Source organism: Chiloscyllium plagiosum, chromosome 16, assembly GCF_004010195.1.
Source record: "Chiloscyllium plagiosum isolate BGI_BamShark_2017 chromosome 16, ASM401019v2, whole genome shotgun sequence".
NCBI lineage: Eukaryota > Metazoa > Chordata > Chondrichthyes > Orectolobiformes > Hemiscylliidae > Chiloscyllium > Chiloscyllium plagiosum.
The window spans coordinates 31,416,371-31,434,087 of record NC_057725.1 but is presented as its reverse complement, the minus strand read 5'-3'; the positions used below and the strand labels follow the sequence as shown (position 1 = coordinate 31,434,087).

Below are 17,717 nucleotides of genomic sequence, written 5' to 3'. Positions count from 1 at the left end.
TCCCATTTCCCAGTCTTCCCTTTACCTGCGACCACCTGCCTCCAGTCAACTTTTGAAAGTTCTTGCCTAATACCATCAAATTTGGCCTTTCTCCAATTTAGAATTTTGACTTTTAGATCTGGTCTATCCTTTTCCATCACTATTTTAGAACAAATAGAATTATGGTCGCTGGCCCCAAAGTGGTCTCCCACTGACACCTCAGTCATCTGTACACACTTAACAAATTCCTCTCCATCTAAACCCTAACACTATGGCAGTCCCAGTCTATGTTTGGAGAGGTCTAAGCACAGAATAGATCAGTGGATATTTTAAGTGTGGCCTTACAGTAAGTCTGCAGTAGTGAGTAGAGTGGGTTCTTACTTGATTATATGTTTTATTGAGATATGCCTCGCGATTAAACTTAAAATATAAGCCTTAAGTATTAATTTAATCTGGAACAGTGTTTTGTAGAGGAATAAAACAGTGCTATTTTCTGAGTCAGTAGATTGGAAGAAGCAAAAATGGCCTTTAGTAGAGTAATATGTTCTTCTTGTCGGATGTGGGAGTTCAGGGAGAGTTAATGTGTTACTGAGGATTATATCTGTAACAAATGCCGTTGGTTGCAAATCCAATCAGATTGGGTGGATCAGTTGGACAGACAGTTAGAGGCAATGAAGCATTTACAAGAGCAAGGGGATGTGATGGATGGCAGTTATAGGAAGGGGGAAAAGTCGCAGATACAGTCACATAGATGGGTTAACTCCAGGAAAGGTAAGAGAGATAGGCAGTTCATGCAGGAGTCTTAAAAACTGAAAATAATGCTTAATGTTGATCTTATTTAAATGATGGAATAAACTTGTGCAAGGGCAAGATTATACTGTGCAATGATATCATGGAACTGCAACTCACTGTGCATAACTTCCCCCTAGCTCTGTATTATTCCTCATCTGATCCCCCATCCCACACACTCCCTACAACTGTGTATAGTGCTAGAGACACAAGCTGCACCCATACTTTTTCACCCAAGTTGCAACTATTTCTAACATTCCTTCTTCTACCTGAATAATGATTTCAGGACCTCTCACAAAAGGGGAGAAAATAAGCACTGACTGCACACCTCAAGTCCAGAACATATGTATGTCCACAAAGTGAGGCAATGCTTACCCTCACCATGCTGATGGTTACCCTGGCCCAATATCATGTAAACACTCATTCAATGAGTTGTAACACTCTTGCTTGAATCAGAGGTTTGTGGCTGGCGTGAAACTAGTGCACCTGATCCATGCTGACATTTTCTGTACAGTACTGAGGGAGCACTGCACTCCAGAGGGAAAGTACTGAGGGAGCACTGCATTGCAGAGGGACAGTACTGAGGGAGCACTGCACTCCGGAGGGACAGTACTGAGGGAGCACTGCACTCCAGAGGGACAGTACTGAGGGAGCACTGCACTCCGGAGGGACAGTACTGAGGGAGCATTGCACTCTGGAGGGACAGTACTGAGGGAGCACTGCATTCCAGAGGGACAGTACTGAGGGAGCACTGCACTCCGGAGGGACAGTACTGAGGGAGCACTGCATTCCAGAGGGAAAGTACTGAGGGAGCACTGCATTCCAGAGGGACAGTACTGAGGGAGCACTGCACTCCGGAGGGACAGTACTGAGGGAGCACTGCCCTCTAGAAGGACAGCACTGACAGAGCAATACACTCTAGAGGGACAGTACTGAGGGAGCACTGCACTCCGGAGGGACAGTACTGAGGGAGCACTGCATTCCAGAGGGACAGTTGTGAGGGAGCACTGCACTCCGGAGGGACAGTACTGAGGGAGCACTGCACTCTAGAAGGACTGCACTGACGGAGCATTGCACTCTAGAGGGAGAGTACTGACGGAGCACTGCATTCCAGAGGGACAGTACTGAGGGAGCACTACACTCTAGAGGGACATTAATGAGGGAGCACTGCACTCAAGTGGGACAGTACTGAGGGAGCACTGCATTCCAGAGGGACAGTACTGAGGGAGCACTGCACTCCAGAGGGACAGTACAGAGGGAGCACTGCACTCCGGAGGGACAGTACTGAGGGAGCACTGCATTCCAGAGGGACAGTTGTGAGGGAGCACTACATTCCAGAGGGACAGTACTGAGGGAGCACTGCACTCTGGAGGGACAGTACTGAGGGAGCACTGCACTCCGGAGGGACAGTACTGAGGGAGCACTGCACTCAAGAGGGACAGTACTGAGGGAGCACTGCACTCTAGAGGGATAGCACTGATGGAGCACTGCATTCCAGAGGGACAGTACTGAGGGAGCACTGCATTCCAGAGGGACAGTACTGAGGGAGCACTGCACTCCGAAGGGACAGTACTGAGGGAGCACTGCACTCTAGAAGGACTGCACTGACGGAGCATTGCACTCTAGAGCGAGAGTACTGAGGGAGCACTGCACTCCAGAGGGACAGTACTGAGGGAGCACTACACTCTAGAGGGACATTAATGAGGGAGCACTGCACTCAAGTGGGACAGTACTGAGGGAGCACTGCACTCCAGAGGGACAGTACTGAGGGAGCACTGCACTCCAGAGGGACAGTACTGAGGGAGCACTGCACTCCAGAGGGACAGTACTGAGGGAGCACTGCACTCCAGAGGGACAGTACTGAGGGAGCACTGCACTGGAGGGAAAGTACTGAGGGAACACTGCATTCCGGAGGGACAGTACTAAGGGAGCATTGCACTCTAGAGGGGCAGTACTGAGGGTGCACTGCACTCCGGAGGGACAGTACTGAGGGAGCACTGCACTCTGGAGGGAAAGTACTGAGGGAACACTGCATTCCGGAGGGACAGTACTGAGGGAACACTGCACGCAAGAGGGACAGTACTGATGGAGCACAGCACTCTAGAGAGTCAGTACTGAGGGAGCACTGCAATCCGGAGGGACAGTACTAAGGGAGCACTGCACTCTGGAGGGAAAGTACTGAGGGAACACTGCATTCCGGAGGGACAGTACTAAGGGAGCACTGCACTCTAGAGGGGCAGTACTGAGGGAACACTGCATTCCGGAGGGACAACACTGAGGGAGCACTGCACTCTAGAGGGACAGTACTGAGGGAACACTGCACTCCGGAGGGACAGTACTGAGGGAACACTGCATTCCGGAGGGACAGTACTGAGGGAGCACTGCCCTCTAGATGGACAGTACTGAGGGAGCACTGCCCTCTAGATGGACAGTACTGAGGGAGCACTGCACTCCGGAGGGAAAGTACTGAGAGGGAACACTGCACTCCGGTGGGAAAGTACTGAGGGAACACTGCACTTCGGTGGGAAAGTACTGAGGGTACACTGCACTCCGGAGGGAAAGCACTGAGGGAACACTGCACTCCAGTGGAAAGTACTGTGGGAGCACTACATTCCGGAGGGACAGTACTGAGGGAGCACTGCACTCTAGAGAGACAGTATTGAGGGAGCACTGCATTCCGGAGGGACAGTACTGAGGGAACACTGCACGCAAGAGGAACAGTATTGAGGGAGCACTGCACTCTCGAGAGACAGTACTGAGGGAGCACTGCACTCTGGAGGGAAAGTACTGAGGGAACACTGCATTCCAGAGGGACAGTACTGAGGGAACACTGAACGCAAGAGGGACAGTACTGAGGGAACACTGCACTCTCGAGAGACAGTACTGAGGGAGCACTGCACTCCGGAGGGAAAGTACTGAGGGAACACTGCATTCCGGAGGCACAGTACTGAGGCAGCATTGCACTCTAGAGGGGCAGTACTGAGGGTGCACTGCACTCCGGAGGGACAGTACTGAGGGAGCATTGCACTCTAGAGAGACAGTACTGAGGGAGCACTGCACTCTAGAGAGACAGTACTGAGGGAAAACTGCACTCTCGAGGGACAGTACTTATGGAGCACTGCACTGCGGAGGGAAAGTACTGAGGGAACACTGTACTCTGGAGGGAAAGTACTGAGGGAGCATTGCACGCAAGAGAGACAGTACTGAGGGAGCACTGCACTCCGGAGGGACAGCACTGAGGGAGCACTGCACTCCGGAGGGACAGCACTGAGGGAGCACTGCACTCCGCAGGGACAGCACTGTGGGAACACTGCACTCCGGAGGGACAGCACTGAGGGAACACTGCACTCCGGAGTGACAGCACTGAGGGAGCACTGCACTCTGGAGGGAAAGTACTGAGGGAGCACTGCATTCCGGAGAGACAGTACTGAGGGAGCACTGCACTCTAGAGGGGCAGTACTGAGGGAACACTGCAATCCGGAGGGACAACACTGAGGGAGCACTGCATCTAGAGGGACAGTACTGAGGGAACACTGCACTCTAGAGGGGCAGTACTGAGGGAGCACTGTACTCTAGAGGGACAGTACTGAGGGAGCACTGCACTCTAGAAGGGCAGTACTGAGGGAGCACTGCATTCCGGTGAGACAGTACTGAGGGAGCACTGCACTCTAGAGGGCAGTACTGAGGGAGCACTACTCAGTCGGTGAGCCAATACTGAGGGAGTGCTGCCCTGTCAGAATAAGTACTAAGGTGGCACTGCAGCATTGGAGAGTCAGCATTGAGGTACTGTCAGAGAATCAGATAGTATTTCGTGATCTGGGGTTAGCACTGATGGAGTGCCACACACCTGGCAGGTAGTACTGAGGAAACACTGCAATGTTGGAGTAACAATAATGATGGACCCTTTGGGGCTTGCAATGACTGAGTGTTCAAAGGTGTTGCTAATAGAGTATTTCACAGTGGGAGAGGCAATACTGAAGGTGTACTACCGTGTAAGAGATGCCTTTGTGCAGGGGAGGCGTTAAACTGTGGCTCCCATCCAACCCCACAGGTTGATATAAAAGATCCCACATTCACTATTTCATGAAAAAACAGAAGAATTTTCCCAGAGTCCTGAGGCTAATGTTTATCCCTCAACCAACATCACATTATCACACTTGTCATAATCACGCTGTTATTTGTGTGATTTCGCTGTGTGCAACATGCAAACTGATAACACTTCTCACATACTTGACTCACTGGGAAGCCCTTGGGTGTTCCTGCATTTGTGATAGACAGTGGCTAAATGAAAGCAGCTCCTTCGCTAGCTAATGGATGAAGAATAAACAGTGGTTGCATGTGTAACCGGACAGCAGAAGCTCAGCACTTTCAGGTGTGTGAGAGTGACATGGAGTATAATGAATAAATAAAATCTTTATCAGAGCAATAAACGATCAGGTAAAGAGACATCTGTACTAAGTTCCAGATTCAGATCACTTTGCCTTAGGTTCCCTTCCTTAATTCCTTAATTCCTGATACCCATCCCCTGAAGACCCATCCTCCCAACACCCATCTCCCCAACACCTACTCCCTCCACCATCCATCCTCCCTGTGCCACCCTCCTCCCCAGCCTACCCTAACAATGTGTCACTTACCTGACCCCTTTGCCACTTTGCACCCTGGCTCTATCGCCCTATTGTACCCAAATGGCATTCTCGCCTCTGGCACCCTACCCAGCTGAACCGTACCACCACCTCTCTGGCAACCTAATTATCGGAATTCTGCTCAGCTGGAACCCTATTTACCTGACACTCTCCCCATCCTGACACCCTACTCATCTGGCACATATCCCCTACCAAAATGGCATCCTCCCTTTGCCCAACACATCACTTTGGAATAATCAAGTCAGGAAAGAATGAAAACATGGATGAGGGTTTCAGCAGCAGCTGAGCTGAGATGGGGGTAGGGAGGGGGAGGTCAGGTGACATTATGGAGGAGGAATAAGTGATCTCAATGATGTATGTATTAATGCTAAAGATACTGAGATGCTATAGAAATATCAATCGCTGTAGCACAGGCTGACTGCTTTTTTCAGGCACGATAATTGGACTCCTCCTTTTTCGCCTTTGCCAATATGGTAGGCAGTGCATTTCTCAGCAAAGCATGAGACTGGGTGTCCCTGCCACAATATTGAACATGTGTGCTGTGGTTTGGGGCCTACATGTGGGTGTCATAATCACAGCTTCAGTCCTGGCAGCTGAGATAACATGACAGGAGAGCAGCATTCAGTCAATAAATTCCAAATAAGAGTCATTTCCACATTATCACTTATCCACGTACAGACAGGATGGTTAAAAGGTGTTTGGCACACTTGCCTTCATTGCTCAGTCCTTTGAGTATAGGAGTTAGGACATTATGTTGAGGTTGTACAGAACATTAGTGAGGCCTCTTCTGGAATACTGTGTCCAGGTCTGGTCGCCCAGTTCTGGGAAAGATATTATTAAGCTGGAGAGGGTTCAGACGAGATTTACCAGGATGCTGCCAGGTATGGAAGGTTTGAATTATAAAGGAAGGCTGGATAGGCTGGGACGTTTTCACTGGAGTGTAGGAGGTTGAGAGCTGACCTTATAGGAGTTTATAAAATAACGAGACATATAGATAGAGTTGATGTTAGTTGTCTTTTCCTTAAGATGAGGAATTTTAAGACTAGGGGCAGATTTTTAAGATAGGCATTTAAAAAAGATATGAGGCAATTTTTTTTACACAGAAGGTGGTTTGAGTGTGTAATGAACTTCCTGAAGAAATGGTGGATGTGGGCACAATTACAATGTTGAAATGATATTTCAATGGATACATGAATAGGAAAGGTTCGGGGGGCTATGGGCCAGGAGCAGGCAGTGGGATTTGTTTAGTTTGGGATTATGTTTGGCATGGACTAGTTGGACTGAAGGGTCTGTTTCCAATGCCTAATGGCTCTATGACTATAACTCTATTACCAAGATTTTGAAATCTTCAATTCCTTTAATTGCCTTCCTGCTTGCAGTTACCCAGCGACAGTGCAGAGCCCTGCCTCCTTGTCTCCTTAGAAACTGCTGTCAACAAAGAGTGGAGCTTCAGTGGTTTTACAGAGACAAGCGAGGAAGCAAATGCAGCCACAGTCGAAACAATCGCAAGAGTGAGAGGACAGCTGCCAAACAAAGCCAAATACAGGTCAGTGCAGCTCATCACAACTCTCCGCCATCGTCAACGTCCTCCCCATATTCCTATTCACAACGTTTCTAATAGCCGGGGTCTTAACTGAAGTTGCTGCTCTTGTGCTGGAGACTGCTAGCAATGTAACCCATTAGATGCTGATTCACATTCTACCCACCCTTGATGCAAAGTGCAGAACTCATACCAGCCAATCAGCCAAATTCAACAAATCACCCTAATGCTAGGAAAGAAAGAGCTTGCATTTATACAAAGCTTACCATGATTTTTGAACATCACAAAGTGCCTTCAGATCAATACATAGAAGGATAGTCACTGTTTAGTTCCAAGAAATGAGAAACGTAAAGCCACAGCATTGAGATAATGACCTGGTCATCTGCCTTTGATAAATACTGTCCAGGGCATCACAACGAATCTCCCAGCTTTACTTCTCAACAGAGCTTTGGGACCATAATGGGCACCTGAGAGGGCAGATAGGGCTTTGGTATAACACCTCATATGAAATGTGGCATGTTCAATAGCACTCCATCAATGCTGACCCTCTGATAGTTCAGCATTCCCTCAGTACTGCACCTCTGACAGTGCAGCACTCCCTCAGCACTAACCCTCTGATAGTGCACTGCTCCCTCAGTACTGCCCCAATAACAATGCTGCGCTCCCTCAGCACTGTCCCTCCAACAATGCAGCGCTCCCCCAGTACTGATCCTCTGACGGTACGGCATTCTCTCAGTTCTGACCCTCTGACAGTGCAGCGCTCCCTAGTACTGGCCCTCCGACATTGCAGCGCTCCCTAGTACTGACCCTTCGACATTGCAGCGCTCCCTCAGTGCTGATCCTCTGACAGTGCAGTGCTCCCTCAGCACTGACCCTCTGAAAATGCAGCACTCCCTCAGTACTGACCCACTGATAGTGCAGCATTCCCTCCGTACGACCCTCCAACAGTGCAGTGCTCCCTCAGTACTGACCCTCCGACAGTGCTGCGCCTCCTCAGTACTGACCCTCCGACAGTGCGGTTCTCCCTCAGTACTGACCCTCTGAAAATGCAGCGCTCCCTCTATACTGACCCTCCGACAGTGCAGTGCTCCCTCTGTACTGACCCTCCTACAGTGCTGCGCCCCCTCAGTACTGACCCTCCTACAGTGCTGCGCCCCCTCAGTACTGACCCTCTGACAGTGCAGTGCTCCCTCTGTACTGACCCCCCGACAGTGCAGTGCTCCCTCTGTACTGAGGAGAAAGGGAGGACTGCAGATGCTGGAGATCAGAGCTGAAAATGTGTTGCTGATAAAGCGTAGCAGGTCAGGCAGCATCCAAGGAGCAGGAGAATCGACGTTTCGGGCATGAGCCCTTCTTCAGGAATGTTGGCTGAGACAAGGTGGGGGGAGGGGAAATGAGGAAACTGGAGAAATCTGAGTTCATCCCTTGTGGTTGGAGGGTTCCTAGGCGGAAGATGAGGCGCTCTTCCTCCAACCGTCGTGTTGCTATGGTCTGGCGATGGAGGAGTCCAAGGACCCCAAGGACAACACCCGGACCAACCAACCCAACCACCCTGTGGCTCAACACTTCAACTCCCCTCCCACTCCACCAAGTTCATGCAGGTCCTTGGACTGCTGGACACACTTTCCTCATTCCTGAAGAAGGGCTCATGCCCGAAACGTCGATTCTCCTGATCCTTGTATGCTGCCTGACCTGCTGCGCTTTTCTAGCAACACATTTTCCCTCTGTACTGACCCTCCGACAGTGCAGTGTTCCCTCTGTACTGACCTTCCGACAGTGCTGTGGCCCCTCAGTACTGACCCTTCGACAGTGCAGTTCTCCCTCAGTACTGACCCTCTAACAGTGCAGTGCTCCCTCAGTACTGACCCTCTGACAATGCAGTGCTCCCTCTATGCTAACCCTCTGACAGTGCTGCGCCCCCTCAGTAAAAGACTAAGATATAGATGCAGCAGGAGACCATTCAGACCGTCAACTCTGTCCTTCCATTCTGCAAATCATGAATGATCTGTTAATCCTCAGCCCTACCTCCCTGCCTTCTCCATATTACCCATGATTCCTTTACTGATTAAATACCTGTCTATCTCTGTGTTGAATCTTCTTAATGATCCAGCCTTGACGCTGCTCTGCAGTAAAGAATTCCACAGATTAATTACCATCTGAGAGAAGAAATGCCTCCTCATCTCTGTCTTAAAGTGATGCTCTCTTATTTTAGGATTATTTCCTGTGGTCTGAGACTCTCCCAAAAGGGTCTGCAAACTCACCACATCTCTCTTGTCAAACTCCGTGAGAACCTTGGATATTTCAATGAGTTTGTCTCTCATTTTTCTAAACTCCAGTGAGTACAGACTCCTCAAACTCAACCACTCCTCAAAAAAAACCCTCTATTCCCCCACATCAGTCTACTGAAACTTCCTTGGATTACCTCCAGTATTAATAAATCTGACCTTAGGTAATGGGATCAAAGCTGTTACGGCATCCTAGTTGTGGTCTGACTAGTGCCTTGTATCATTTTGGCAGACGTCCCTAGTTTTATCCTCCATTCCCATTGCAATAAAAGCCAACATTCTATGCTTTCCCTATTACTCACTGAACTCAGATGCTAGATTGTGTGATTCATGTCACAAACTGAATGAAAATCTCTTGGGATGGAAGTTTCTGCAATTTTTCTCTATTTAAATAATATTCAGTTCCTCTATTTTTCCTGCAAAAGTGGGTCACCTCACATTCTCCCACCGCACTGTTCCTCTGACCATTTAGCAATGCCTGAGTACTGACCCTGTCACTGTGCTGCACTGCCTCAGCCTAGCCTCTCCAACAGTACAACATGCCATCAACACAGTAATAAAACAAAGAATTGTAGATGCTGGAGTTCAGAAATCAAAATCAGAAGGTGCTAGAAGAACTCAGCAAGTCTAGTAGCATCTGTGGACAGAAAGCAAAGTTAACATTTCAAGTCGATTGACTTAATCAGATTCTCTCAGTGCTGTTGCTCTGACAAGGTTGCACTCTCTCACTACTCCCTGTTTGGTATTGCAGCATTCCCTCAGTACTGACTCTCCACACTGTGGCAATCCCTCATTACTGACCCTCCACATTACAACATTCCATCAGTATTGACCCTCCACACTGCGGCACTTCCTCAATACTAACCCTCCACACTACAGTGCTCCCTCAGTACTGACCCTCCATATCACAGCACTCCTTCAGTACTGACCCTCCATATTACAGCATTCCTCAGAGTGACACTCCACACTCCAGCATTCCCTCGTTACTGACCCTCCACACGACAGCACTCCCTCAGTACTGATCCACCACACTCCAGCGCTCCCTCAGTACTGACCCTCCACAATACAGCACTCCCTCAGTACTGACCCGCCACACTACAGCACTCCCTCAGTATGGACCCTCCACAATACAGAACTCCCTCAGTACTAACCCTCGACAATACAGTGCTACCTCAGTATGGACCCTCCACACTACAGCACACCCTCAGTACTGACTTTCCATATCGTGACAGTCTCTCTGTACTGACCCTCCAACACTGTGGCAGTCTCTCTGTACTGACCCTTCAACAGTGTGGCAGTCTCTCCATACTGATCCTTCAACAGTGTGGCTGTCTCTCTGTACTGACCCTTCAACAGTGTGGCAGTCTCTCTGTACTGACCCTTCAACAGTGTGGCTGTCTCTCTGTACTGTCCTTCCAACAGTGTGGCTGTCTCTCTGTACTGAACTTCCAACAGCGTGGCTGTCTCTCTGTACTGACCTTCCAACAGTGTGGCTGTCTCTCTGTACTGACCTTCCAACAGTGTGGCAGTCTCTCTGTACTGATCCTTCAACAGTGTGGCTGTCTCTCAGTACTGACCTTCCGACAGTGTGGCAGTCTCTCTGTACTGACCCTTCAACAGTGTGGCAGTCACTCCAAACTGATCCTTCAACAGTGTGGCTGTCTCTCTGTACTGACCTTCCAACAGTGTGGCAGTCTCTCTGTACTGACCCTCCAACAGTGTGGCAGTCTCTCCATACTGATCCTTCAACAGTGTGGCAGTCTCTCTGTACTGACCTTCCAACAGTGTGGCAGTCTCTCTGTACTGACCCTCCAACAGCGTGGCTGTCTCTCGGTACTGACCTTCCAACAGTGTGACAGTCTCTCTGTACTGATCCATCAACAGTGTGGCTGTCTCTCCATACTGATCCTTCAACAGTGTGGCAGTCTCTCTGTACTGACCCTTCAACAGTGTGGCTGTCTCTCTGTACTGACCTTCCAACAGTGTGGCAGTCTCTCTGTACTGACCCTCCAACAGCGTGGCTGTCTCTCTGTACTGACCCTTCAACAGTGTGGCAGTCTCTCTCTATTGACCCTTCAACAGTGTGGCTGACTCTCTGTACTGACCTTCCAACAGTGTGGCAGTCTCTCTGTACTGACCCTCCAACAGCGTGGCTGTCTCTCTGTACTGACCTTCCAACAGTGTGGCTGTCTCTCTGTACTGACTTTCCACCAGCGTGGCTGTCTCTCTGTACTGACCTTCCAACAGTGTGGCTGTCTCTCTGTACTAACCTTCCAACAGTGTGGCAGTCTCTCTGTACTGACCCTCCAACAGCGTGGCTGTCTCTCTGTACTGACCCTCCAACAGCGTGGCTGTCTCTCTGTACTGACCTTCCAGCAGTGTGGTGGTCTCTCTGTACTGACCGTCCAACAGTGTGGCAGTCTCTCTGTACTGACCCTCCAACAGTGTGGCTGTCTCTCTGTACTGCAATTCCAACAGCGTGGCTGTCTCTCTGTACTGACCTTGCAGCAGTGTGGCAGTCTCTCTGTACTGACCCTTCAACAGTGTGGCTGGCTCTCTGTACTGACCTTCCAACAGTGTGGCAGTCTGTCTGTACTGACCCTTCAACAGTGTGGCAGTCTCTCTGTACTGATCCTTCAACAGTGTGGCAGTCTGTCTGTACTGACCTTCCAACAGTGTGGCAGTCTCTCTGTACTGACCCTCCAACAGTGTGGCTGTCTCTCGGTACTGACCTTCCAACAGTGTGGCAGTCTCTCTGTACTGACCCTTCAACAGTGTGGCAGTCTCTCCATACTGATCCTTCAACAGTGTGGTTGTCTCTCTGTACTGACCTTCCAACAGTGTGGCTGCCTCTCTGTACTGACCTTCCAACAGTGTGGCTGTCTCTCGGTACTGACCTTTCAATAGTGTGGCTGTCTCTCTGTACTGACCTTCCAACAGTGTGGCAGTCTCTCTGTACTGACCCTTTGACAGTGTGGCTGTCTCTCTGTACTGACCTTCCAACAGTGTGGCTGTCTCTCTGTACTGACCCTCCAACAGTGTGGCAGTCTCTCTGTACTGACCCTCCAACAGCGTGACTGTCTCTCTGTACTGACCTTCCAACAGTGTGTCAATCTCTCTGTACTGACCCTTCAACAGTGTGGCTGTCTCTCTGTACTGACCTTCCAACAGTGTGGCAGTGTCTCCATACTGATCCTTCAACAGTGTGGCTGTCTCTCTGTACTGACCTTCCAACAGTGTGGCAGTCTCTCTGTACTGACCTTCCAACAGTGTGGCAGTTTCTCTGTACTGACCCTCCAACAGCGTGGCTGTCTGTCTGTACTGACTTTCTAACAGTGTGGCAATCTCTCTGTACTGACCTTCCAACAGTGTGGCTGTCTCTCGGTACTGACCTTCCAACAGTGTGGCAGTCTCTCTGTACTGACCTTCCAACAGTGTGGCTGTCTCTCAGTACTGACCTTCCGACAGTGTGGCAGTCTCTCTGTACTGACCCTTCAACAGTGTGGCAATCTCTCCATACTGATCCTTCAACAGTGTTGCTGTCTCTCTGTACTGACCTTCTGACAGTGTGGCAGTCTCTCTGTACTGACCCTTCAACAGTGTGGCTGTCTCTCTGTACTGACCTTCCAACAGTGTGGCAGTCTCTCCATACTGATCCTTCAACAGTGTGGCTGTCTCTCTGTACTGACCTTCCAACAGTGTGGCAGTCTCTCTGTACTGACCTTCCAACAGTGTGGCAGTCTCTCTGTACTGACCCTTCAACAGTGTGGCAGTCTCTCTGTACTGACCTTCCAACAGTGTGGCAGTCTCTCTGTACTGACCCTCCAACAGCGTGGCTGTCTCTCTGTACTGACTTTCTAACAGTGTGGCAATCTCTCTCTACTGACCTTCCAACAGTGTGGCTGTCTCTCTGTACTGACCTTCCAACAGTGTGGCTGACTCTCTGTACTGACCTTCCAACAGTGTGGCTGTCTCTCTGTACTGACCTTCCAACAGTCTGGCAGTCTCTCTGTACTGACCCTTCAACAGTGTGGCTGTCTCTCAGTACTGACCTTCCGACAGCTTGGCAGTCTCTCTGTACTGACCCTTCAACAGTGTGGCAGTCTCTCCATACTGATCCTTCAACAGAGTGGCTGTCTCTCTGTACGACCTTCCAACAGTGTGGCAGTCTCTCTGTACTGACCCTCCAACAGTGTGGCTGTCTCTCTGTACTGACCTTCCAACAGTGTGGCTGTCTCTCTGTACTGACCTTCCAATAGTGTGGCTGTCTCTCTGTACTGACCTTCCAACAGTGTGGCAGTCTCTCTGTACTGACCCTTCAACAGTGTGGCAGTCTCTCTGTACTGACCTTCCAACAGTGTGGCAATCTCTCTGTACTGACCCTTCAACAGTGTGGCTGTCTCTCCATACTGATCCTTCAACAGTGTGTCTGTCTCTCTGTACTGACCTTCGAACAGTGTGGCAGTCTCTCCATACTGATCCTTCAACAGTGTGGCTGTCTCTCTGTACTGACCTTCCAACAGTGTGGCAGTCTCTCTGTACTGACCCTCCAACAGTGTGGCTGTCTCTCTGTGCTGACCTTCCAACAGTGTGGCAATCTCTCTGTACTGACCTTCCAACAGTGTGGCTGTCCCTCTGTACTGACCTTCCAACAGTGTGGCAGTCTCTCTGTATTGACCTTCCAACAGTATGGCTATCTCTCTGTACTGACCTTCCAACAGTGTGGCAGTCTCTCTGTACTGACCCTTCAACAGTGTGGCTGTCTCTCAGTACTGACCTTCCGACAGTGTGGCAGTCTCTCTGTACTGACCCTTCAACAGTGTGGCAGTCTCTCCATACTGATCCTTCAACAGTGTGGCTGTCTCTCTGTACTGACCTTCCGACAGTGTGGCAGTCTGTCTGTACTGACCCTTCAACAGTGTGGCAGTCTCTCTGTACTGATCCTTCAACAGTGTGGCAGTCTCTCTGTACTGACCTTCCAACGGTGTGGCAGTCTCTCTGTACTGACCCTCCAACAGTGAGGCTGTCTCTCTGTACTGACCTTCCAACAGTGTGGCAGTCTCTCTGTACTGACCCTTCAACAGTGTGGCAGTGTCTCCGTACTGACCCTTCAACAGTGTGGTAGTCTCTCTGTACTGACCCTCCAACAGCGTGGCTGTCTCTCTGTACTGACCTTCCAACAGTGTGGCAGTCTCTCTGTACTGACCCTCCAACAGTGAGGCTGTCTCTCTGTACTGACCTTCCAACAGTATGGTAGTCTCTCTGTACTGACCCTCCAACAGCGTGGCTGTCTCTCTGTACTGACCTTCCAACAGTGTGGCAGTCTCTCTGTACTGACCCTTCAACAGTGTGGCAGTCTCTCCGTACTGACCTTCCAACAGTGTGGCTGTCTCTCGGTACTGACCTTCCAACAGTGTGGCAGTCTCTCTGTACTGACCCTTCAACAGTGTGGCAGTCTCTCGGTACTGACCTTCCAACAGTGTGGCAGTCTCTCTGTACTGACCCTTCAACAGTGTGGCAGTGTCTCCGTACTGACCTTCCAACAGTTTGTCAGTCTCTCTGTACTGACCCTCCAACAGCGTGGCTGTCTCTCTGTACTGACCCTTCAACAGCGTGGCTGTCTCTCTGTACTGACCTTCCAACAGTTTGTCAGTCTCTCTGTACTGACCCTCCAACAGCGTGGCTGTCTCTCTGTACTGATCCTTCAACAGTGTGGCAGTCTCTCTGTACTGACCTTCCAACAGTGTGGCAGTCTCTCTGTACTGACCCTCCAACAGCGTGGCTGTCTCTCTGTACTGACCCTTCAACAGCGTGGCAGTCTCTCCATACTGACCCTTCAACAGTGTGGCAGTCTCTCCATACTGATCCTTCAACAGTGTGGCTGTCTCTCTGTACTGACCCTTCAACAGTGTGGCAGTCTCTCCATACTGACCCTTCAACGGTGTGGCAGTCTCTCCATACTGATCCTTCAACAGTGTGGCTGTCTCTCTGTACTGACCCTTCAACAGTGTGGCAGTCTCTCTGTATTGACCCTTCAACAGTGTGGCAGTCTCTCCATACTGACCCTTCAACAGTGTGGCAGTCTCTCCATACTGATCCTTCAACAGCGTGGCTGTCTCTCTGTACTGACCCTTCAACAGTGTGGCAGTCTCTCCGTACTGATCCTTCAACAGTGTGGCTTTCTCTCTGTACTGACCCTTCAACAGTGTGGCAGTCTCTTCATACTGATCCTTCAACACTCTGGCTGTCTCTCTGTACTGATCCTTCAACAGTGTGGCTGTCTCTCTGTACTGACCCTTCAACAGCGTGGCTGTCTCTCTGTACTGACCCTCCAACAGTGTGGATGTCTCTCTGTACTGACCCTTCAACAGTGTGGCAGTCTCTCCATACTGATCCTTCAACAGTGTGGCTTTCTCTCTGTACTGACCCTTCAACAGCGTGGCTGTCTCTCTGTACTGACCCTCCAACAGTGTGGATGTCTCTCTGTACTGACCCTTCAACAGTGTGGCAGTCTCTTCATACTGATCCTTCAACACTCTGGCTGTCTCTCTGTACTGACTCTTCAACAGTGTGGCTGTCTCTCTGTACTGACCCTTCAACAGCGTGGCTGTCTCTCTGTACTGACCCTCCAACAGTGTGGCTGTCTCTCTGTACTGACCCTTCAACAGCGTGGATGTCTCTCTGTACTGACCCTTCAACCTTGTGGCAGTCTCTCCATACTGACCCTTCAACAGTGTGGCTGTCTCTCTGTACTGACCCTTCAACAGTGTGGCAGTCTCTCTGTTTTGACCCTTCTACAGTGTGGCAGTCTCTCCATACTGACCCCTTCAACAGTGTGGCAGTCTCTCCATCTTTTAGAATGAGCATGTTGGTTTCAGTTCTTTCATATGTAAATCCCAGAATTTTCTTAAAGTTACATTCTCAAGTGAACTTTAACAATAGGTGCCATGTTGGCCCAGATAATGCATTGAAGGTGTGAGGTGCCCTGTGTGAGGCTGTCTGTGCTCCAATGTTCAGACTGATCCTAATCTAAAAAAGGGAGTTACAGAATCTTACATGGATTCATGCAGTTTTGAGCAAACTAAAATGTAATTCTGCAAATACAAATTCACCCCATCAAACTTACATGTGGCTGTGTGTGTGTGCATGTAGATATTTGTGTGCGGGGGGTACGAGTGTCTGTGAGACAGCGTGTATATGTGCGTGAGTGTGAGAATAAAAGGGTATAAGGGTCTGTGAGAGGGTGAGTGTGGGAGTGTATGTGTGAGTGTATGATGAGAACTTGTGTATGAGAGGGGGTCTGCGCGCACGTACGCGTGTGTGTGTAGTGCAGTGCGGTCACTTGTAGTGTGACATCAATTTATCAACCACCAGTTCCAACGTGCCACAGCAAGGAACCGTAATGACCTCCTCAGGAGACAGACACGTGCTGCAACCGACAGGGTACCCTTCGTTATCCAGTACTGCCCAGGAGCTGAAAAACTATGCCATATTCTTCGCAGCCTGCAACACATTATCAGTGAGGATGATCACCTCACCAAGACCTTCCCCACACCTCCACTTCTCACCTTTAAACAACCACCAAACCTCAAACAGATCATTGTTTATATCAACTGCCTGGCTTGCAGGACAATACCATACAACCTTGTCACAGTAGACGCTGCAAGATGTGTCAGAGTGTTGACACGGATACCACCATTACATTTGGGGACACCTCCCAGCATGTATGTGGCAGGTACTCATGTGACTTGGCCAACATTTTCTATCTCATACGCTGCAGCAAGGATGCCTTGAGGTATGGTACATTGGTGACTGAGCAGATGCTACCGCAACGGATGAATGGACACTGCACAACAATCAACAGGTAGGAGTGTTCCCTCCCAGTCGGAGAACACATCAGTGGTCCAGGACATTCTACCTCGGACCTTCGGGTGACCATCCTCCAGGCAACAACGCAAAATGGCTGAGCAGAGGCTGACAGCCAAGTTCAGTACCCATGGGGATGGCCTCAACCAGGACCTTGCATTCGTGTCACACTAGAGATGACCCCACTGCACAACAAATACACACACACACTCACGCAGACCCTCTCTCATACACAAACTCTCTCTCATGTGCTCACACATACACTCCCACACGCACCCTCTCACAGACCCTTACACTCACACTCACACACATACACACTGTCTCACAGGCACTCATATCCCCTGCACACACACACCCACAAATAAGTTTGTGGGGTGAATTTGTATTTGCAGCGTTACATTTTAGTTTGCTCAAAAACTACATGAATCCATGTAAGATTCTGTAACTCTATTTTTTAGATTAGAGTCAGTCTGAACTGTGGGGCACAGACAACCTCACACAGGGCACCTCACACTTTCAATGCATTGTCTGGGCCAACATGGCACCTCTTAAGAATTTGACTTTAAGAAAGTTCTGGGATTTACAGATGAAAGAACTGAAACCAACATAGTCATT

General features: G+C 49.8%; 1 protein-coding gene across 1 annotated transcript in view; it reads left to right on the top strand.

Moving 5' to 3' along the window:
- The first annotated feature begins 6,868 nt into the window (after positions 1-6,868).
- The window catches only part of LOC122558042 (prelamin-A/C-like), a 91,682-nt gene continuing 80,833 nt past the window's right edge, over positions 6,869-17,717 (top strand). The window contains exon 1 of the mRNA XM_043706371.1: positions 6,869-6,957. The gene's annotated coding sequence lies outside the window, so the exon portion shown is untranslated. The remainder of the gene's footprint in view (positions 6,958-17,717) is intronic.